Source organism: Triturus cristatus, chromosome 1_1 (assembly GCF_964204655.1).
Source record: "Triturus cristatus chromosome 1_1, aTriCri1.1, whole genome shotgun sequence".
Lineage (NCBI taxonomy): Eukaryota > Metazoa > Chordata > Amphibia > Caudata > Salamandridae > Triturus > Triturus cristatus.
In genome coordinates this window covers 1,158,704,622-1,158,727,919 of record NC_140579.1, presented here as the reverse complement: position 1 = coordinate 1,158,727,919, position 23,298 = coordinate 1,158,704,622, and the positions used below count along the sequence as shown (strand labels likewise).

Below are 23,298 nucleotides of genomic sequence, written 5' to 3'. Positions count from 1 at the left end.
GTTTTTGAACAGTTCTATAGTAGGATGTATCAATTGGATCCCAGCGATATTCAACCAGTTAATGCAGGGGAGTATCCACAGCTTAGCAGACTAGATCCTACCATATGCTTGGAGCTGGAAGAAGAGATCAGGTTGGAAGAAACTGTTGACCTACACCAGCACTCACAGTGAAGTCTGAAAATGGCTGCCCCATTTCTCAATGGTGTATGGTGTAGTGGGCAGAGTAAAAGTTTGAATGACACAATAACAGAACGGGTAAATAGGGTTGGCTGAAATGTATGTATATATGTATATTATGTGTATAATTTTGTAAATCAAAAGGACTTGGCTAATGCCAGATCTAAAAAGAGGCACAGACACAGCATAAAGAATATAGCAAAATCCCTAAAGTTACACTTGTGAAAATAAGTACAAAAATAAAAGGTACCATAAAAGTACATTCGAACAGAACAGCATTGGATTTGATCCAGTAGTGAGTAGGGGAATGGAGTATAATGTTTATATCAAAGGCTTTCACCGAGAAATGACATTCCAGTAAAGAAAGAGAGTTACTGGCTGCTGTGTGGTCTGGAAAGCGCTTCAGACCTGTCCTAGGACATCTGAAGTAGAGACAGGTGGTAAAGCATAGTATTATTTTATTGAATAACTGGCGATAATGAGGAGGATTCAGTAGCGCGAGGGAGAACCTGAATTTGAATATTTGACTGGGCTGTGCTAATATATCTGAATATACAATAAATACTTTTTAGGCAGCTTTAGGTCCTGTCAGCATTACACTTTTCTTAATAGCGTAGGAATGATCTAAGGGGTAAATCAGGTACTGGGGCTGAGAGAGGCTGGAATCCGACAAAGAGACCTGTAAGTAAACACATTCTAGGACTCTGGGATGTGCTTGGAAGCTCATGCTAGGGTGAGCCGCGTGAAGACAAGCATGGATCAGCAAGTAATTCCAGTTTTGCATGTGCTGGTAGCAGGTGACTGGGATCTATCACTACAAGATGGTTGGTATTTTATACTGGATGGGAGCTGATCTTCTGGTTTACTATAATTGGTTTGTCATGAGACTAAATGGTAAAGAGTGATCGGTACTGAGGTACAAATTACTTGGGGTTGAGTGGTAGAAGGTGACTAGGAAGATATGCTATATGGTCTGACTTTTGCAGTAGGTGGGTGTCACCCTGCCTTTTGAATGTGATTGTGGTATGGTGATAGATGTCAATATAACCTCAGAGACTAAAATAGGGTCGTAACAAAGACTTTATTGATGCCTTAGAAAACTGCTGTTGGTGCTCCCTCTCCAGCCCGCTAGAGCTGCCACAAAGAGAACATCACAGTCATGACAACATCAGGGAGGTGGAATACTTGCACAGCAGCATTCCATCTCTAAAGGTGCATTACACAATTCTAAGATCTGTTCCTCGCCAATCAAACACCAATATCTTCCTACTCTCTTCACCGCCACTTCATATCACAGCCTTTCTTCTCCCTTCTGTAGCCTTTGTTTGCTTTCAATATAATTTATTTTCCCAGTCCAGACTATGGGGCATATGCATCAACATTAGCATTTGCGATTCCTTATTAGCGAAAAATAAGGAATCGCTAATAAGGAATAGCAAAAGGCTATGCATGTAGGAATCGCTATTCAAATAGCGATTCCTTAACATTCCTTATTACCGAATCGGTAATACCGAATCGGTAATAAGGAATACCTACCCATTCATTCCTATGGGCTTGGAGGCCCATAGGAATGAATGTAAAGCCATTCTGTATTAGCGATTCGGTATTACCGAATCGCTAATAGCTGGAGCACTTTCAAGGGTGCCAGGGTGTCAAAAGGACACCCTGTTGCACCCCTGAAAATGATATGTGCACATATGTTGCACACACACATGCTCTAAGGGCATGTGTGTGCGCAACATGACACTTTGAAAAATGCACAAAAGTGCATTTTTCAAAGTTTTTGCAAATTACCATGCAGTTCATCTTCATGGTAATTTGCTCCCCTTATTAGCGAAATCGCTAATTTTTTAACTTTGATGCATTGCATTTAAGGAATCTCACTTTGGGATTCCTTAAATGCAATCGCTATTTAAGGAATCGGTATTTAAGGAATCCCTATTTAAAGAATCGCTATTTAAGGATTCCTTAAATACCGATTTCTGCTTTTGGGTTGATGCATTGGGATTGGGTATTTTTTCCTTAATACCGGGAGCTAATAAGGAATCGGTATTTTACCGACTGGATTTTGGCTTGATGCATAAGGCTGAATATTGTGCTACGTGCTCTGGACATATTTTATTTTTACTTCTACAATGTATGAAGCCCGCCTCAAAGGAAAAGATGCATCAGCTAAAAATATAGAGCTGGCACAGGCCAGTAGCCAGGAATATTTGTTTGGGGCGGCATGGCCCTCACTTATGAGATGAAGGGAATGGCATGGTCTGTATTCACAGTGTAGTGAGGGTATCATATTATTTATTTATTTATTTATTTTTTGACATTTATAGAGCGCGAACAAATACCCATGGGCGTCTTGGCGCTTGACTAGGCAGCTGGCTCTCTCCAACATTGGAGAGACCGGAGGGGTTTACTGGTTAAACAGCCAGGTTTTCAGGCTCTTGCGAAACTGGAGTAGTGATTTACTGGATCTAATTTGTTGTGGCAGCGTATTCCAGATCTTAGGTGCTGCTACCGCAAATCGGCGATCACCCCATGTGACTGTTTTAGAGCGTGGAACCACTAGGTGATTGAGAGTCATGGATCTAAGTTGTCTAGTTGGTCTGTAAAGTTTGAGCTGGTCCTTAAGAGGGCGTGGACCTTGATCGTGTAATACCTTATAGATTATGCAAAGAGATTTGAACTTGATCCTGTTTTTGATCGTTAACCAGTGGAGTGTCCTAATAGTGTCAGAGATGGGTACAAACTTGGGCAATCTAGACAGGAGACGGGCTGCCGCATTCTGTATAGTTTGTAGTTTTTTTGTAACTCTGGTTTGGCTATTTAGGAAAAGCGCATTACAGTAATCCAAGGATGAAAGGACCAGGGAACTAACCAGGGTTTTGACGGCAGTATCTGGGAGGAATGGAGTGATTTTTCTTATCATCTTCAATTTGTAGTGAGCTGTGGCTGCTACTATATTAGCATGTGCCATAAAATTGAGATAATCATCAAAGATAACTCCCAGATTCCTGACCTTGGAAGTCGGGCTGGGTGGAGTGCCAAACGCTGGGGGCCAACAGAGAGCGGGCCAAGTCGGAGAAAGGGATCCAAAGATGACCACCTCCGTTTTATCGGAGTTAAGCTTTAGGCAGGTACCTGCCATCCACTCTCCTATCAAGCTCATGGCATTTTGGAAGCGCTCTGCCACTTCCGTCCCTTCACCCTTGATGGCCAGCACCAGTTGCGTGTCGTCTGCGTCTGAGGTTAGGTTCATCCCAAATGCCTTGATTAAACCTGCAAGGTCCGACACATATATATTGAATAGCGTCGGACTCAGGGATGAGCCTTGAGGAACCCCACACGGGAGTGACAGCTTGGCTGATTGATATGGCCCCAGGGTGACCACCTGTGTTCTGTCGGCCAGGAAGGAGGAGAGTAAGTTTCTTGCCGTATGGTCAATACCCATCTTCCCGACACGGTCGACCAGGATCTTATGGTCGACCGTGTCGAAGGCTGCCGAGAGATCAAGCAGTACAAGCAACGCTGTCATGCCCTGATCTCGAATGGTTCTAATATCATCGTCAGCCTTGAGGAGTGCAGTTTCTGTGCCGTGGTATTTACGGAAGCCATACTGTGTAACGTCCAGGAGCTGATGTGTCTCTAGATGTTCCGAAAGCTGCTGGTTCATCGCTTTTTCTGCCACTTTAGCTAGGAAAGGGAGACTAGCTATGGGCCTGTAGTTCTTAAGCTCTTCCTTGTCAAGGCTGGGTTTCTTTAGCAAGGGTTTAATCAGTGTGTTTTTGAGACAGTCAGGGTAGCTCCCGGAGGTCAGTATGGTGTTACAGACATGGGTGATGACAGGAACAGTAGTGTCCATAACCATGGAGAATACTGAAGAGGGGCAGGGGTCCATGGCCGAGCCCGATTTAATAGTTTTCATGATAGTTGTTATTTGGTCAGTAGAGAGAGTCCTAAAGCTGGTCAAGGAATTACTGGAGATGGTGTGAGCAGGGGAAACTTTACTGATGTTATTTTTGGAGGAGAAAGCTTGGTAGATGTCGTTAACCTTTGAATAGAAGAATTCCGACAACGCATCGCAGAATAATTGAGACGGGGGGGGATTTAGATCTGGCGCATTACCAGTCAGTGTTTTGGTTATGGTGAACAATTGTCGACTGGAATTTTTTGCTGTTTCAATTTGTTCCGAGAAATATAATTTTTGGGTTGCGACAATCAGGGATTTATATGTGGCCAGTGATTCTTTGTATAAGGTCTTACTTTTGGCGTCATAACTTCTGCGCCATTGCCTTTCTTTATTCCTGCTTATTTGTTTTTGGGCTCTTAGTTCATCAGAAAACCATGGAGCAGTAGGTGTGCTTCTGTTCCTGGAATAACGCTTGGTGGGTACCAGGAGATTTGAAGCCTTGCCGAACCAATCATGAAATTGATTGGTAGCGGTGGTGGGATCATCAGATAAGATAGGGCAGGTTTTATCCAGTAGAGTTTTAAATTTATTCCGGTCTAAGCTCTTCCATACTTTGAAGGGGTGTGGCTTAATAGATAAAGCCTTGTTCCTCACTGGTTTCTTAATTATCAAACCGCTGAATATGGCGGAATGATCTGTCCAAGGCATGGGCAAAATATTTAATATATGCAGGCCCTCTACGTTGGAGAAAATACCATCCAGCGTATGTCCTGCTTTGTGAGTGGAGGCAGTAACCAGTTGCCTAAGACCCATTATTTCTAGGTCCGAGATGAGGGCAGCGGTGTCCCTGTCATTCAATTGTTCTAAATGAAAGTTCACATCACCCATTATTGAGGCTGACTCTTCGATGGCTATAAATTCGGTAATTACACTGAGGTTGGTAAGGAAGTCTGCTTTAGTCCCAGGGGGACGATATAGAAGCACTCCCTTAAAGTTAAAAAGGGCTGTAAACTTTATGTTGAAGTGCATGGCTTCACAAGCGGTGGCAGGGATAGATGCTGTTCGAACTTCAAACCGCTCTCTAATTATGATAGCTAAACCCCCTCCCTTTTTACCAACCCTATCTTGTCGATAGGCTTTGTAGCCAGGAGGGACTGCCACAGCAAGGTCGGGGCCCGAAGAGTCATCTGTCCAGGTTTCCGTGATGTACAGTACATCTAAGTTGTTATCGGTAATGAGGTCTGCAATTTCTTGGCTATGTTTGCCCAGAGAGCGTGCATTAATGAGGGCCATAAGAATGACCACTTCGATGGCATCATTATGCAGGTTAAGGAGCACCTTAGTGTTATTAATCCTAATCATGGTGTTGCAATGTGGACAGGTCAAGTTGGCAGCCTTCTTTAGCTGTGACAAGTCGTGTTTGATGCATTGGGGGGAGTGGGTGGGTCGAAGCCTCATCAGAGTCGAACGTGCATAAGTTTGCTTGAGTTGTGAGGGAGATGGATCAGGGGTCATGGCCCTAGGCCCGGGCCAGGCGCGGACGGGCGCAGACGGGCTTGCCTTTGGCGTGCCTTCGGTGCGCCGCTGGCGCGCCCGCTGCGCTCGCCCGCTGCGCGGACGGATGTTCATTCCCTTATATCCGTGTGAGGAGGGCATGAGGCGTCGAGCAGCTGCAGCGCTACCCCTCCCTCACCCAAGATGGCCGGACCCTACCTCCACAGCGCGAGGATATATCGGACGCGCGAGGATTGAGGGCAAATAGGCGTGCAAGTAAGTAGCAGCAATAAAGTGGTTTAAAAGGTTAAAATGCAAAATGTAGAACAATGTTTAAAAACAGAGCATAAATTGAAACCGCTAGATAAAGCCCCCTCAGGGGAGAGACCAGTACAAGTAATATTAGATTATCATGGCCCAAGTATATTTGTCCAAAATATATTGTTCTAAATATTGTCTATAAAAACATTGCCTCACTGGCATTAACCAGCATTGGGGAAAGCCAACAGGTGTTGGCTCTCAGCCTTTTGGCTTTGTCAATACTTGTTTTGTTTTGTCCTAATTTTTGTAAAATGTTATTGCTGAGGAAGCTGCCAGGCCCTTCCCAATATATATTTGTTATAAAATGGCTCAAACCAAATCAGTTTTTTAGTCTCAAAAAGTGCATATTACCATCGCAGCCCTTGCAGTGAAGAGGACTACTTTGTGTATATGTGCTAGTTGTGAAAGAGCATAATGCTGTCACTCACAGTGAAGTCAGACAATGCAGAACTGAGCTGTCCTCTTGCCTCATGCTCCATGCTATAGTAGTGATGCAGCGTAGTTTACCAGCTCTATACATACATACACACAACAAACATTTGGGCCCATATACATTCATACATTCAATGAGCTAGCAAATGTCTGCTGATCATCAATTTGATTTACCTTAGAGACCTTTTATACCAGTATTCTTACCAACCCTGTCTCCTGCATAAATGTACACGTTGAAAGATCTAGTAGTATATTAGAATAGGGAGGAAACAATAATAGTAGAGAACAGTACATTAACTTTATTCAAAGAACCACAGACTCAGTAGGAGCTTTAAAGGTTTATCTGAATTAATAATTTTGTGAGTCAAATCAAAATACACGTAGACACATTAAGATTCTCCATCAGGAAAAGTATTTCAGTTAGTTTATAATTCAATTTACATTAATTAATCTCATGTGATGACAGTACCTGAGGAGAGAGATAACAGAGAGCAAAATGCGAAGCACAACCCCACAGAACTATATTTACCTAGAATGGTGTGAGGACCTAGACATCAGAGTATCAAGGACTCAGGACAGATTCAGGACTGGGAAGGTGACGTCTTCTAGTGAGACGCCAGCGTTACAACCCTCTCTGGTGCTACTCTCTCCGGCTAGGGCTCGTCTGGACCCCTTCCTCGATGAGCCTCCTCAGTTGTTCCGCAATCTTTCCCTAGTGTTGGATTCTTCAATCAGATTGCAGCAAATCGAGCAGCATCTCAGCATAGCATTGGCATCAAGTGGGTCAAGTGTGTCTCACTAACTAGAACATACCTCTGTTATACCTATTCAAATGTATGATCCACCCCCAAATGTTTCAATTCCATGTACACCCCTCAATTTGATTGGGCCAGGCAATGGGGTGAGGACATCACACCATACTAAGTGCAATAATCTTCTTTGGTTCTATTGTCTAATTCCCCGCCCCTTAATTTTAATACCCACAAGCTTTATTCCCACAAGCATTTCATATGTGGATTGATAAATCTGTAATACAATGTTTCATCTTCTTCCTCTCGTAGGATCAGGAGTTGATCTTCCCATGTCCTTGTTGAGCACATGGATTGGCAGCCATTCAATGATTTTTTTTTTTAATTCTTTTTATTGAAAAAAGCATGTAAACAATGGAAGCACTACAATGCTCAAAGGGTCCGTAGAGCACATTGATACAGCAGTAATAGCTCATTGCACAGTACATTATAAGTGTCATCAAGAGTCGCATACTATACAACTACAGCAGCCCCCTCATCCCCGCTCCCAGGTGGTTCACATATATATCCCCTCAAAGTGTTCTATGACCCCCATATTTGTGACCATTTAGTCGGGCACCCCCTAGAGGCATAAATAGGAACTTCCATCATCATACACCAGTCCATGTCCTTGGCCCAATCGGCAATGCTGGGTGGGTTAAGGGCCCTCAATAGACGTGCAATATTTCGCTTGACCACCATGAAGCCCAGAGCCACACAGATTCTCTCCTTAGCACTGAGGTCCATGGGGTACCAAATGTTCAATACAATCAATTTGATGTTACATGATATCTGTTGTCCTAACGCCTCCTCCATCATACGTACCACCCCCTCCCAATATTTCTGTATTATAGCACATTCCCACAGTGTGTGAGTAAAGATGCCCTCTTGCCCACTGTGTCGTACACGATTACTGTCTTGGCCATAGCCCATATGACCCAAAGAGGGTCCAGACAAATATGTTCTGTGAAGGATTTTCAGTTGAACCAATCGGTGTCTAGAAGAAATGGCGACCTCCCACGGGGCACCACTGCTGCCCGCCACTCCTCGTCATCCAGCCCAGCCACGTCGTGGTCCCATTTACTTCTGGGGCAGATCAGGGGATTGGGCATGTTGTTAATGAGCTTTCTATATATGAGAGATATAGCCTTCCCAGGCAAATCGCCATCTAAGATCCTGTCCTCCAGCAGAGAGGACTCAGGGAGGTCAGTCCCTTTAGGGAGAACTGCAAACAAAGCGTGCCTGATTTGGAGATACCAAAACTGTTCAGAATTGGCCATTTCGTATTCTTGCTGCAATCGGGAGAATGGTATGATCTTGCTCGATTTCCATAGGTCCCCAATTCTGGAGATACCAATGATTTCCCATTTATTGAATCCCTGGGAACGTGACAATCGACCCAACTGGTCACAGTGCCAGAGCGGCGTGGCCCTGGTGAGCTTGCCCTCCCAAACCAGGCTTCTAGTAGCGTCTTTCCATACTTGCACAGCATGTTTAGTCGGACCGGACAGGACGAATATTGGAGACTTGCTATACAACGCCCCCTCGAAGCCGCCTCCTGGGAGGAGCCATCGGTCTATCCGAAAGGCCGGGTCATCATGCCGTCTATATCGGCATTGATTGATGGCATCAAGCTGCGAGGCCCAATAATACCTTTTCATATCAGGAAGCCCAATTCCACCGTCAAACCAACCCAACGTGAGTTTCTGAATGGCAATGCGGGGGGGCTTACCCTCCCATAACAATTCCTGCACTAAAGACTCTAGTTCCTTGAAGTACGACGCTGCTACCGGAATTGGCGTGTTCTGCAGTGCATATAGAAGTTGGGGGAGGGACATCATCTTAAATAATGCCGCACGCCCCAGGAGGGTTAGGGGAAGCGACTTCCAGTGCTGGACATCAGATTTAAGACGTGCTAACGGAGGCCGGAGGTTAGTCTCATAGAATCGAGTCAAGTCTTTGGATACCCAGATTCCCAGATATTTAAACCCTTCCAGGGCCTCCGTCAATTGGCAACCCCAGGGAAGTCGGGGCTTCTGCCCACTAAGGATGTAGAGCACAGATTTGGACCAGTTGATCCTGTAACCCGCAAATCTACCGAAGATGTGCAATATGTCCATCACCACGTTGAGCGACTTCACCAGGGAGGCAAGCTAAAGCAGGATGTCATCTGCATACAACGATATGCGGTCCTCCCAGCCATGAGTCCATCTCAGGCCCCTGATAGCAGGGACCCAGCGGATCCACGCCGCCAAGGTCTCCAAGGCCAAGGCGAAGAGGAGCGGTGATAGGGGACAGCCCTGCCTGGTGCCCCTACCTAAAGGAAAAACATGGCACTTTGCGGAGCACCGCAAACATGTAGGGCCATTCAATGATATCGAAGGCCGATGCAGCATCTAGGGACACCACCACAGCATCCTCTCTAATAGTGTCTGCCCTGCAGAGTACTCCGTGTAATCGGCGAAGATTAAGAGATGAGTTTCTTGCCGGCATAAACCCGGACTGGTCCGGGTGGGAAGAACCTGCAACAGAAGAGTGGTGAGGACCTTTGCGAGGATTTTCGCCTCGAAATTGAGTAACGAAATAGGCCTATACACTTATCTGCGGGCTAGCCCAGTTTGTGGATGACAATGACGGTAGCCAGTCTATGGTCTTCGGGAAGAATTCCAATCTCATTACTCTCCCGGTACATATCTGTAAGATAAGGGTCATTCATGTTCGCTGTCAACTTAAATAATTCTATGGGGATCACATTGGGATCCGATGCTTCCCCCGCGCAAGTCATGGATGGCCTTCTCTACTTCGGTCACTGTTAGGTCTCGCTCCAGATCGGAGCTGTCCTCCGCAGTAAGAGCCGGCACGTCTATATCGCGGAGGAGTGATAAAGCCTCCTCCTCTGAATAGATCGTGCGGAAGTGTATAGGGAGCGGTAGTGTTGTCCACATTCAATGATTTTCATTAGTTTCAGAACAAGGAGGTTGCGCACATGCGTAGTTGACGCAAAGGATAAGGACATCGGTCACCTTCCAAGGCCCAAATGCGAGCTATTAAAAAGTCAGAGAAGAACATGTTAGAAAACTAAATTAAATGAATTCACTGTATACCACTTACTTCTACTCTAACCCCATTCACTTAGTATTTCTTTTGCATTAATGTATTAGTAAAACTTGCATAGGTTAGTTTCAGCATGGCATGTGCATTAATGCGAGGTTTTCGAGCAGCCATGTTAAAAGCTATTGCGCAGCTGCAAAGATTTCCCACCAAGCTAGAGGAGACGTCATACTACGTAGATGGAGTAGACGCATGCTCAGAAGAGTTCCCGGGTTTTTGGCGGCCATTTTAAGGACACTCGGGTTACTTATTAGTAAAGCACATAGAAAAGCTTCCCCTAGATACAATTATGTAAAATGTAATGCAAAATTAGTACTCACAAACAGGTTGGTTAGAATGTTACAGGTTATTCGAGAGGATTGCATACGAGCAAATTCCTTTTTTTTACGAAACCTTGCTCCATCAATCCCCTCTCTGATGGCATTTTATGCCATCATTAGCTTCTATTAAATCAGATGCCAACTTTAGCATTCTACCATTTCGATTTCTTCAAATCTTTTATTCTTTCCTTTATTTTTCTTAAACTGTGATCCTTTCATTCTTTTGTAGATGTTTCCTTTCAATTCTTCAAGTCGTATTTCGTCTAATTTTCTTTTCCTACACTTCTCATTCACTTCGTACCTTTTTCCACTGCATTTGTGGCAACACGTTATCATCAAAATTAACAGTTATGCCCATGATTGGCAATAATATTTGACCTAAGATACTCTTACCTATGTTAGAAAACCAACTACTAATGGTGGAAAAACTATTTGTTATTTTCTTCCATACACTGTCACCCTCCAGTGGTTTTAGTTCCTCTTCCAAATGCGTAATATTTTTAATATACCTTCCAATTTCTACACCTTTGTCAAGTATGTATGGGCAACAATGTTGTGCTTTCAACATTTTACAGACTCCACCCTCTTTTGCTAATAAGATATCAAGGGCAAGTCGATTTTGCAAAACCATAGATCTAACAGCAACTAATTCTGTATTGATCAGTAAAAATCCTCCAGCAGTGTCAGTAAATAACCGATCAACTACTGTTGACAACTGACAGATTTTTTGAGAATTCAGCAGAACTCCCACTGAAGGTATCAATGCACCAAATATATCACCTGCTATTTCCGAAAAACTAGCTCTTTTATATCGGGTTAGTCCATCACTGTCATTATTGTTTCCAGTGATTCTTTTAACATGATAAACTTTAGGGAATATTATTCCGAAATATCAACTCCCGTACCAGTGATCAGGCAATCTATAAATATAATAAATTCCAGAAAATACTGGATCAGTTCCTCCTGTTAGTCCCCAACCCCCAATTACTAAGAAGTTATGTTCACATTCACTGGAACCAATAAATACATTGTTATATCCTGTTTTTAGTCTATGGAGACAGATTTTCCCTTTCTTTTCAAAATCCAGTGACATAGTAGCATGAGTCTTGCCAGTTACCAAAAGATCTTCCCTTTCAGCCCATTTAGGTATCTGAGGTTTCGGTTCTGAGGCCCTTCTTTGGAAATCCTGTCTTCTTTGTTCTACAAAGTTCAAAAATATATTTTCTTCTTCATGCAATTTACATGTTAGGTTGCGTTTGTGTGCATCGGCTATATCTATGGTCTTCATTGTTAGGAAATATTCACCCATAAATTGTGAGCCTCTAGTACTAAGGACAGGGTTCATGCTCTTCCACATAGGAACTTCTGAAAATATTATATCTACATTTGAATAATAATACTGCAGTTTTCCAGTTCTATAAAATAAACTAGCTAATACACTACATGAAATACCATATGTCAAAGGTAAGTGATGATAAGTTACCCCTTCAGCTACTGAGTTTGGCAATTTCATGCAAACATAACAATTACTAACTTCCATTGTTTCTACATAATGTACTAAGAGATTTGTAAATACATATAAATCAGTTTCGTTTTTATCTACAGTGTGGTGTAAATCTAACTCGTCTGGTGTTTCTAAGTCTACTCTGTCTCTTTTTATGTTTGCTACTTCCGTATGTGCATTAGTATTATTCTGTTTGTCAGTAACCATCAAATAGGGAATAGCTATTGCTAATATTACCCATATTATGAAAACTAATAAGCTACATACACAGATCTTACAACACTTCTTTATACAGCTTTGTTTTGGTTTTCCAATAACTTTATCACCAGACATCTTGGACAAGAAGATTTTTCTCTTCTTTAATTCAGAACTTGGTATGAGATTACACCTTATGCGTCTTCTCTCCCTTTCAAGTTGGTCTCACTTCTTCATTAATTCGTTCGTCGGTCAGCTCTTCATCACTTTCTTCATTTAAGTCGAGATTTTCAAAATCTTCAAGAATGACATATGTCCACTCAGGACCCTTGAATTTGTTATTCAATATCTTCAACCTTTGACTCCTTCGTTTTGGTGTTACTGTGGAAGGTCCAGATTGACTGGATACTTCGTTTACTTGATCAGGTTCTTCATTAATTGTCTTAAGACGGTATTTCAGTCTCTTGATAATTCTTGGCCAATTATCACCTTTTCGACTTTTCTTAAATGTCACTGCACTGCCAGGTTCTTCAAGGCTTCTTTTATTTTCCTTTATTTTCGGCACAACTTGATCATCTTCGTCTTCAGATTTCCTCTCTATCTGACCTTGTCCAGGGCTTATTGTTCTGGCATGTTCTGCCTGGATTGGTTCATCTACCTCAATCTGACCCTGTTCAGGATTGATGATGTTAGGTTTTTCATCTGTATCCTGAACTTGTGTCTCTATGCCTATCTAGTCCTGTTCAGGTCTTTTTACCTCTTTACTTTCTTCTACCTGAACGTTTTCTCTAAACCCTATCTGTCCCTCCTCAGACTCATGAATGGGGCTTGGGTTTTCTTCTGTCTGAGTATATTGTTGTCTCCTTAACTGTTCCTGCTCAGGTTCCCTAATAGTCGTTTCCCTATTCTCCTTAGCGAGTTCTTCTACACTTGACTGGTCCTCACTCTTTTCCTGTCTAGCTAACTGTTTTTGGCTTCTAGTTCTTATAAATACTTCAGATATGTCCACCACTGGGATCCAGTCATCCTGATAAGTGCTTGGTTGTTCTTGGGCAGCTACCTCAGGATCTTCTATAGGAAGTTCTTCAGCTGCACAACCTTCAGCAACTTCAATTTCTCGTTTCAATTGAAACTCTTCTTCTTCAGGAGCTGGTACCATTTTGGTATGACTTGCATGGATCCAATCAGGCAATCCTGCACACTTTACAGCCGTTGAAGTAGTCAGTATAACTTGATGCGGTTTGTCCCACCTTGGTGCTAAGCACGATTCTAGAGTGCGATTCTTCACAACTACCCAGTCACCGGGATTCAGATCATGCGCTTGGCTCAGCTGTCTGTTGATTGCGTCTTCCCCAACCTGATGAGAGATAGAACGCACTCTGTCAGCCAACTCTGTGGTACTACTCCAAAACCAAGTCATCAGTTATATTCAACAGCTTGTGTCCTGGTACACATGCTTGTCTCATGGCTCTTCCCATGAGTATTTCATGGGGACTCAATCCAGTGTTTTGTCTGGAATACTTCTGAGTCCCATCAGAACCAGAGGTAAAGCATCAGGCCGTTCCAGTGGTGTGGAAGCACACACCTTTCCGAGTCTTGACTTGATCGTGACATTTAATTGTTCTACCACCCCATAAGCCTCTGGATGGTAAGCGCAGTGCAATTTTTGTTCGACGTTGAATGCTTCACAAATTAGTCGAATTATTTCATTATTAAAATGAGACGCTCTATCTGATTCAATCGTTACTGGAAAACCAAATCTAGGGATGAGTTCTCTTAAGAGTTTTGCCACTGTCAAGCTGTCCTTTCTTCGGGTCGGGTATGCTTCCACCCACTTTGAAAATAAACAAACTATGACAAGTACATATTTCAACCCTCGACAAGCAGGCAGTTGAATAAAGTCCAATTGAAGTCTTACAAAGGGACCTTCTGCCTTTCCAATCTTTCCCATACTAACCACGGTTTTCCTGCCAGGATTCATTTGTTGATATGTTAAACATCTTTGGCAAAGACGCTCTGCTACATTCCTGAATTTTGCTTTAAACCAATCTTGTCTGAAAAGTCGAATCATTGCATCTCTGCCCACATGTGTGTCTCCATGATACATTCTAGCCATCGGTGCTAGCATACTGTCTGGCATTACTGGTCTGCCATCATAATAAACCCACTCACCATCTTCTGCCCTTCTTTGACATCCTATTTTCACCTACTCTTCTTTTTCTCTCATGTCTACTGCATCCTGCAGATCTTTCACCTCCTCCCAGGTTCCCACAGCTGCAAGTAGCATAAGTTGGCAGCTGATTCCACAAGTGTTGATTTTCTTGATTAGTGCAATTTTATGCTTCGAACAGTGTTGGGCAACCTGGTCAGCATATCGGTTACCGGCTATCACATAGTCATCTCCTGATTGGTGAGCAGCACACTTAACCACGGCCACCTCTTTTGGTAATTGAATTGCCTCAATTAATTCTTTTGCAAAAATTCCATTTCTAATAGTAGTTCCTGAGGAAGTCAGGAAATCCCTTTGCATCCATAGCTGGCCAAAATCATGCACAACCCCATAACCATATTGACCGTCAGTGAATATGGTCACTTTCCCGATTTTGCATGCTTTAATTAAAGCAATCAATTCGGCTACTTGTGCAGATCTGACTTCTGGTAAATAGGATGCTTCGACTATTCCAGTTAATGTACATACAGCGTAAGCAGCACTCAATCCTCCCTCCTCGTGTCGCATGCATGAGCCATCTACAAGTAGCTCATGATCAGTATTTTTCAAGGGTTCCTCTTGTATGTCAGGATGTGGTTTGGTGCTAAGTTCAGTCACGTCTAGACATTCATGTTCAACCTAATCTTTCATTTCTTCTTGGTAAGGATCAGGTAGTAAAGTGGCTGGATCAAGAACAGTACACCTCACTATAGTCACGTTTTCAGCCCCCAGTATTATTCTTTCATACTTTGTCAGCCTACTGGGAGTAAGGTACTGCGTTCGGGTTCTGGTCAGCAAAATCACCACTGCATGAGGAACGTACACCTTGACAGGGTGTCCCATCACAATTGACTCACTCTGTTCTATGCTTGCACAAGTTGCGGCTACAGCTTTCAGGCAACCTGGCAATGCACAGGCCACAGGATCTAGGGTAGCAGAAAAATATGCCACTGGTCTTCTCATTAATCCATGTCTCTGTGTCAGCACTGAAAGTGCACAATTATCCCGCTCATAGCAGAATAATGCAAATTCTTTTGAATAGTCCTGCATTCCTAAAGCAGGTGCTCCACACAAACAATCTTGCAACTTTCTAAAAGATCCCATGCTTTCATCATCCCATTCTATAGGGTCTTTCGCTCTCTTTCTGGTCATCTGCATCAGGGGTTTAGCTAATAAAGAAAACCCTACAATCCACTGCCTACAATAACCTACAACGCCAAGGAACATTCTTATTTCTTTCTGCATTTGTCTTATTATTCTGATCCTTTCAGAAGTCACTTTTCTAATTCCTTTCTCTATTTGATGTCCCAAATATTTGACTGAATTTTTACAAAACTGAAGTTTCTCAGGGGACACTTTATGTCCACCCTTTGCCAAATGATTTAGCAGTGCAATTGAATCAGTAATACAGTCATCTTGTGTGTTTGATGCCACCAATAGGTCGTCAATATACTGCACCAGGACTGACTCTCAGGGCAATACAAGAGATTAAAGGCTTCTTTTGAGAATCTGATTAAAGATTGAAGGACTTTCAGTGTACCCTTGAGGCACACGATTCCACACATTAACATGCTCTTCAAATTTAAATGAAAATAAAAACTGGCTATCTGGATGCAATGTAATAGAAAAGAATGCATGACATAAATCGATTACTGTGAACCAACCTGCTTTCCATGGTAGCTGATAAAGAATCACAGCTGGGTTGGGCACTACTGGACAGCATGGTACAACAATCTTATTAATTTTCCTAAGATCTTGAACCACCCTATATTTCCCATTAGGTTTCTTAATGCCAATTATAGGTGAGTTACAAGGGCTACTCATTATTTCTTTCAGGATGCCTTGTTCGACTAATCGCACAATCTCTGCTGCAACACCTGCCTTAATTTCTGGACTCATTTTGTACTGTCAAGTATTCGGATAAACAGCACCTTCTTTCACTGTCACTTTTACGGGATCTACATTTGCCATCAATCCTATTTCTTTTCCAGTAAAATCCCATATTTCTGCATTTACAGTCAGTTTGACTTCAGCAGGTAATTCATCTTTGGTTATCATTGTATACATTTCATTTACTTCTGTCCCCTGTTTAGCTAACATGAACTTGTAAACTCCGTCTCCATCTGGCGTTTGTATTGCGACACCATCCGGTGTGCAAAATATGGTGCAATTCATTTTGTACAATAAGTCCCTTCCAAGCAAATTTACAGGACTTGAGTCACATACCACGAATGTATGCATTTCTTTAAAATTTCCAATTCGCTCCTCCATTGGTTCTGTGATCGGAGTTCTAATCCGTTTGTTCGAAACACCTATGACTTGGATGTCTTCACCCGAGAGGGGCAGGTAAGGAATGTCTGCTGTTCTCACAGTAGACCTGGTAGCACCAGTATCCAACAAGAAAGTGATATCATTTCCTTCTACTTTACCTTCTACGTATGGACCGGACTGATCTACCGGTAGGGATGCGCGAAGTACGCACTCCCCTTCCTCCCCCCCCCAGGCACCGTCATTCCTGCTCATAATCAATTTGTGGATCCTGAAAAAGAAACTAATGTTACAAAAATGTTCTTGCCACTTCCTTCTGGAAATCTGGTGTCCACACTGTACTTGACTTGACTCACAAAATTTGACTTCGGGGCAGGTTGCAATTGACTCTGAAGATCTATACCCTGTTGCTGATGACTCATTAACACCTCATTCTGCATCTGTGGATTTAAATTTTGATTCGAGCCATTATTAACGTGTACGACTTTACACTCGTTTTTCCAATGCCCCAACTTCCCGCACCTGTGACAGGGAAATCTTTTCTTTGCCTCTTCTCGATTCATCCTTCCCAGTGGTTTTCCCCCATTATTGTCACCTTGACCTTGTGCTCTTCCTTGATTTTCTGACTGTTTATTTAATAGAAGCTCTTGCTGTTCAGCTAACTTTACTTGAGCCCACATTACATTTTCTTCTAAGGCTTTTCGTTTGTTATCAATCTCATCCCCACAATATTTGGCATATTTTAGAATCTCGTCAATGGGCTTTGATTGCCAACACAACATGTTCTGCTTAATCATTTGTGATATATCCAGTCTTAACCCTGTTACAAATCGATTCACAAAATGAGTCATGTCCTTGTTTTTTAAACTTTCAAACCCACTATACTGTTTGAACACCTGTAAAAGACGTTCGTAGTAAGCATGTACACTCATTCTTTTCTTGGGTTGTTCTATCTATTTTTACCCAATCAGTTTCTTTCAGGGGATTTTACTCTTCAGAAAAGTGATTACTTGATGATATTTTTTCATTACATCTTCTGACGGGGTACCTATTTTTGAATCTCTTGGATATTCCTCACTAGGCCAATCTATAGTAATTTTACACTCTCTCCACAAATCCTCAGGTACTACTATGTCAAACAGATCATCCAAATCCTTTAACAAAACTTTTGAAACATTCACAAATCTCTCAATTTGTCTGTACCACTCCACTGGTTTCTCTCTCAATTTTGGGAAATCATTCGTAAATTACAAAATATCCTGTCTAGTCCATGGTACATGTACGTACCCCCCTCTGGGTACTTCCCTCATTGGACACAACCTCTCAGCCTTTTCTGTTTCTCTCATGGCATATTCAGATGTCGTTCGATTTACCTGTGCTTCTTCCTTTTTCTTTGCCCACCTAACTTTCCATCTTTCAATATCTCCCCATTTTTGTAGCAGAAATAACAACTCCCTGATCTGTAATTTTCTTCCAGACACATTCATGTTTTCCAAATCCTTATCAGAAAAATCTGGTCTATATGGTTTCTGAAACACCTTTGACTTCCCTATGTCAATTCCCATTTCAGATGCCAAATTTGTCAGTTTTTCTCGTAATTTAAAAATGTCTAATAATTTTGGCTGGGACTTTGGTTTCTCTATTCTTGAGACCATCTCTCTGTATCTTCTGGGGTTACTATAGTGGCACTACTAGTTCCTTTTGAGGTTTCTAGTCTAACTTCCTTCGAACAACTGGGCAAATTTCTCTTCAGGGTTTCCATCATTGGCTCTCTTACGGGCAAATCCATTAATGATATTACTGATTCACATTCACTTGCTTGGTCATCTACTATCATCTTTTCTTTTCTAGGTTCTATGCTTGGGGTAGGCATTACAGGAACATTAGAACAGTTTGACTTTTCACCATACAATGGGACTACTGGACCTATGGTTACTGGTATAGTCAATGCATCAGGATGTGTGTTCATCTGAGTTATTTTCTGGATTAATTCATCTCTATTCTTATTTATCGCTTCCCTTTCCTTAAAGTCCCCTGTTTGCTGTGTCATGTACTATTTGTGGACTCAAAGGTGTTCTTACCATTGGGGCACTAGGGGGGCATTCTATCAAATCCTTAATTATAAGGTGGAGGACTTTATCAATAAGTCTTCTAAATACCCTTCTTCTGTTTCTCCGCTATCTATCATGGTTAAGTGCTTGTTTTTTTCTGTACATTTACCTCCCATCTGCTCTTCTGATGTTAACACAGGATATAAACCTTCTGCCACCATGGCCTGTCTCCATTGTTTCATTTGACTATCTCTAGTCTCTCGGGGAAATTTTGGATAATATTTGCTTAAGGTCCTATTACTTTGTGGCCTATCGCGTTCAAAGGCTTCCATTTCCCATTCTTCTAAAGCCTCATACTGGGTCAATCTAGGTCTGGGTTCTAATTCATTCATTTGTGTTCTTAAATTGTACAATATTCTTCCATTAAAGCTTCCGTACTCAGGAAATGATAATATTCCATCATCTTTTGTTTATTCTACCCAATTTTCTAACCATACACAGGTATGATAGCCTCTTTCTACCATCATGTATGATACAGGCGTATTAGGAGGAGGAATGAGAATCCCTTCTCTACTTTTAATGGGTTTGTCCTTTTGAAAATAATTCTTGACTTTTTGCATGAATGACATTTTTCTTTTTTCTCCGTACATTGCGTGCTTGTGCTTATTAAGGTACTGTTCGTAAGCAAATCCTATAAATCTTCGATCTGGGCGAGTCCCTGTTAATGTAGGATCGTACATGCAAACTCCACTATCTATTAATATTCTTGTGACTTCTATTTTGATGAGCAATCAGACGCTTGCTTTAATTCTAAAATTCTCCAATACCAACGCGTTTTCTAGTCTAAAGACCAATCAACTTCTACTCTGTTCGCTTGCTCAGCCAATGCTTGCGCGGCTTTTCTGTGACGTCAGTATCACTCCTTACTACTGACCCCTCCTTTTCAGTTTTGCATCAACTACATGCCTGATGTTTCAACCAATCCCAGCACGGCTCTTAGTGACGTCAGTGCAGCACCCTCAACTGACCCATCCTTTACCTATTTTCTCACGATATTCACACCATTTTCATTAATTAAACAACATATAAACTTCCGCTATTGTGTCTGACCCACTAATTCGAAGAATATTAGAATTTCTTGTACTGCGAGTAAAACCCTTCTGCTTACTCTTCATACACTACGAGTAAAACCTTTCCGCTTACTCTTCACACAAGCATTAGAGAACCTGCTAATCCTTCCGTATTACCCTTTCTAGGTGATATAATACCAAATTTTCACCAGCGAACTCCTCGCTATTAATTACTCTCACTAATATACAAGAAATTATTCCCTAACGTAGTGCTTCTAGTCCTGCATAACTTTCAGCACTTTCTCAATCCAGACCAATAACCTCACAGCAGTGTAGCTTCTATTTACCACCCTCTATTCAATACTCCCAGGAATTTCCAGACAACATAAAACAATACATAACGGGTTTTTGGTTAAAACATAAATCAATAATTCAAAATTTCAAATACAATCCTCACCTAACTAACTATACTAACCATGCCTCTGCTACCAAGAAAGACTGATGCAGCTGAGTTTTTCAGCTCTATACATACATACACACAACACTCATTTGGGCCCATATACATTCAAACATTCAATGAGCTAGCAAATGTCCGCTGGTCATCAATTTGATTTACCTTAGAGACCTTTTATACCAGTATTCTTACCAACCCTGTCTCCTAAGTAAATGTACATGTTGAAAGTTCTAGTAGTAGATTCGAATAGGGAGGAAACAATATTAGTAAAGAACAGTACATTAACTTTATTCAAAGAACCAGAGACTCAGTAGGAGTTTTAAAGGTTTATCTGAATTAATAATTTTGTGAGTCAAATCAAAATACATGTAGACACATTAACATTCTCCATCAGGAAAAGCAGTTCAGTTAGTTTATAATTCAATTCACATTAATCACATGAGATGACAGTACCCTAGGAGAGAAAGAACAGAGAGCAAAATGCAAAGCACAACCCCACAGAACTATATTCACCTAGAATGGTGTGAGGACCTAGACATCAGAGTATCAAGGATTCAGGACAGGTTCTGGACCGGGAAGGTGACGTCTTCTAGTGTAACGCTAGCGATACACCCCTCTCTGGTGCTACTCTCTCCTAGATGAGCCTCCTCGGTTGTTCCACGATCTTTCCCTAGTGTTGGATTCTTCAATCAGATTGCAGCAAATCGGGCAGCATCTCAGCATAGCATCGGCATCAAGTGGGTCAAGTGTGTCTCACTAACTAGAACATACCTCTGTTATACCAATTCAAATGTATGATCCACCCCCAAATGTTTCAATTCCATGTACACCCCTCAATTTGATTGGGCCAGGCAATGGGGTGAGGACATCACATCATACTAAGTGCAATCATCTTCTTGGGTTCTATTGTCTAATTCCCCACCCCTTAATTTTAATACCCACAAGCTTTATTCCCACAAGCATTTCATATGTGGCTGTATTACAATGTTTCATCTTCTTCCTCTCCTAGGGTCAGGAGTTGATCTTCCCATGTCCTTGTTGAGCACATGGATTGGCAGCCATTCAATGATTTTCATTAGTTTCAGAACAAGGAGGGTGCGCGCATGCGTAGTTGACGCAAAGGATAAGGACATCGGTCACCCTCCAAGGCCCAAATGCGAGCTATTAAAGTCAGAGAAGAACATGTTAGAATACTAAACTAAATGAATTCACTGTATACCACTTACTTCTAACCCCATTTACTTAGTATTTCTTTTGCATTAATGGCTTAGTAAAACTTGTATAGGTTAGTTTCAGCATGGCATGTGCGTTAATGCGAGGTTTTTGAGCAGCCATGTTAAAAGCTATTGCGCAGCTGCAAAGATTTCCCACCAAGCTAGAGGAGACGTCATACTACGTAGATGTAGGAGACGCATGCTCAGAAGAGTTCCCGCGTTTTTGCAGCCATTTTAAGGACACTCGGGTTACTTATTAGTAAAGCACATAGAAAAGCTTCCCCTAGATACAATTATGTAAAATGTAATGCAAAATTAGTACTCACAAACAGGTTGGTTATAATGTTACAGGTCATTCGAGAGGATTGCATACGAGCAAGTTTCTTTTTATACGAAACCTTGCTCCATCAGTAGGCGGTAGAGAATCTACGGGCAATAGTGCATCATTTTGCATGAAATATTTAGGCCACTTTATTTACATCAGAGAATATTTTATTATCAAAATTCTGACATGTAACTGTAGTGAGATCTATCCCCTTGCAATGTTTTAATAAAATTCAGCAATAACATTGAGCGTTAAAACACTCAATACACTCCTTTACATTGTTAGCTCATGGAGTTAATACACATCAAATCTGTAAATATTTACCATCAGTGAAAGTTTCCTGCTGGGTCCACAAATATGATCCCTACTAACCTGCACAACTCCACATAAACCACTCACTTATAGTAATACCTCAGGCCACAACATCATGGCACTAACCTTCGGAAGGCAACTGAACATATACTACAGGTCTTATATCCTAATGCAGATAAGGAATGTTTCCACTTACTTTAAAAATGATGTACTGTGACCTCCACTGTATTGCTCTGTGAGATCAAATGCTATTTTGCTATTCAGAGATGAATCTGCACTTGCTACAAACTACAATGGCTCACCGTCGAGAAGAGACTCACCGTCAAGCTTCTCTCCCACGCCCACAAAGCCCTCCACAACACTGGTCCTGCCCACATGAACCACGCACCCCAACGATCCCTCCGCTCAGCCCAGCACTCCCTTGCAACAATGCAGCACATCAAGAAGACCAGAACAAGAGGCCGTTCCTTCTCCTTTCTGGCGGCCAAAGCATGGAACACCCTCCCTCTACACCTCCGCCAGACACCAACACTCTCCAAGTTCTTGAAGGACTTCAAGACCTGGCTCATCGACAAATCACCATGAACGTCCAGGAGCTGCAGGCCCCCCCACCACCCGCCCAGCACCTTGAGACCCTTTCGGGTCAGTAGTTGTGCTTAATAAACCATGATTGATTGATAAAGTAATTAAATATCAACCAACAGGTGTCCAGCAGGCATTCTAGTGTGGTAATACCCTGTAACAATTTTGCACACCCACAAATATTTGTAAAAGCCATTCACAACCTATATATGCATGGAGAGTAAACCCTGTCAAGTGCAGTATGAATCTGTTTCCAGGGTGGTAATTAAAATGTTAGGGGGTGTAAGGAAATACATTTCTCAATGTGGAAAAATGTTGTCCCTGTAGAAGTAAAAACTCAAAACCAAATAATATAAATCACTTTTTCTGTCATTCACTGTTGCACACTATGACAAATATATAGGTGGAGATTTAGTATTCTCAGACACCTTTGTGAATACCAGAAATATGAACCTCTACAATGAAAGATAGGTTCAAACCCAGCTGTACATTTTTGAAACTTTGAGAATCGAGCCCTCAGTGATTAGTGGATATGGAAGATCTGACAAGCATTGTGTGTTATAT

At 42.0% G+C, this 23,298-nt stretch overlaps 1 pseudogene; it reads right to left on the bottom strand.

The window, feature by feature from the left end:
* Nucleotides 1-23,298, bottom strand: part of LOC146871790 (sodium-dependent neutral amino acid transporter SLC6A17-like) — a 1,038,204-nt pseudogene that overhangs the window by 134,976 nt on the left and 879,930 nt on the right.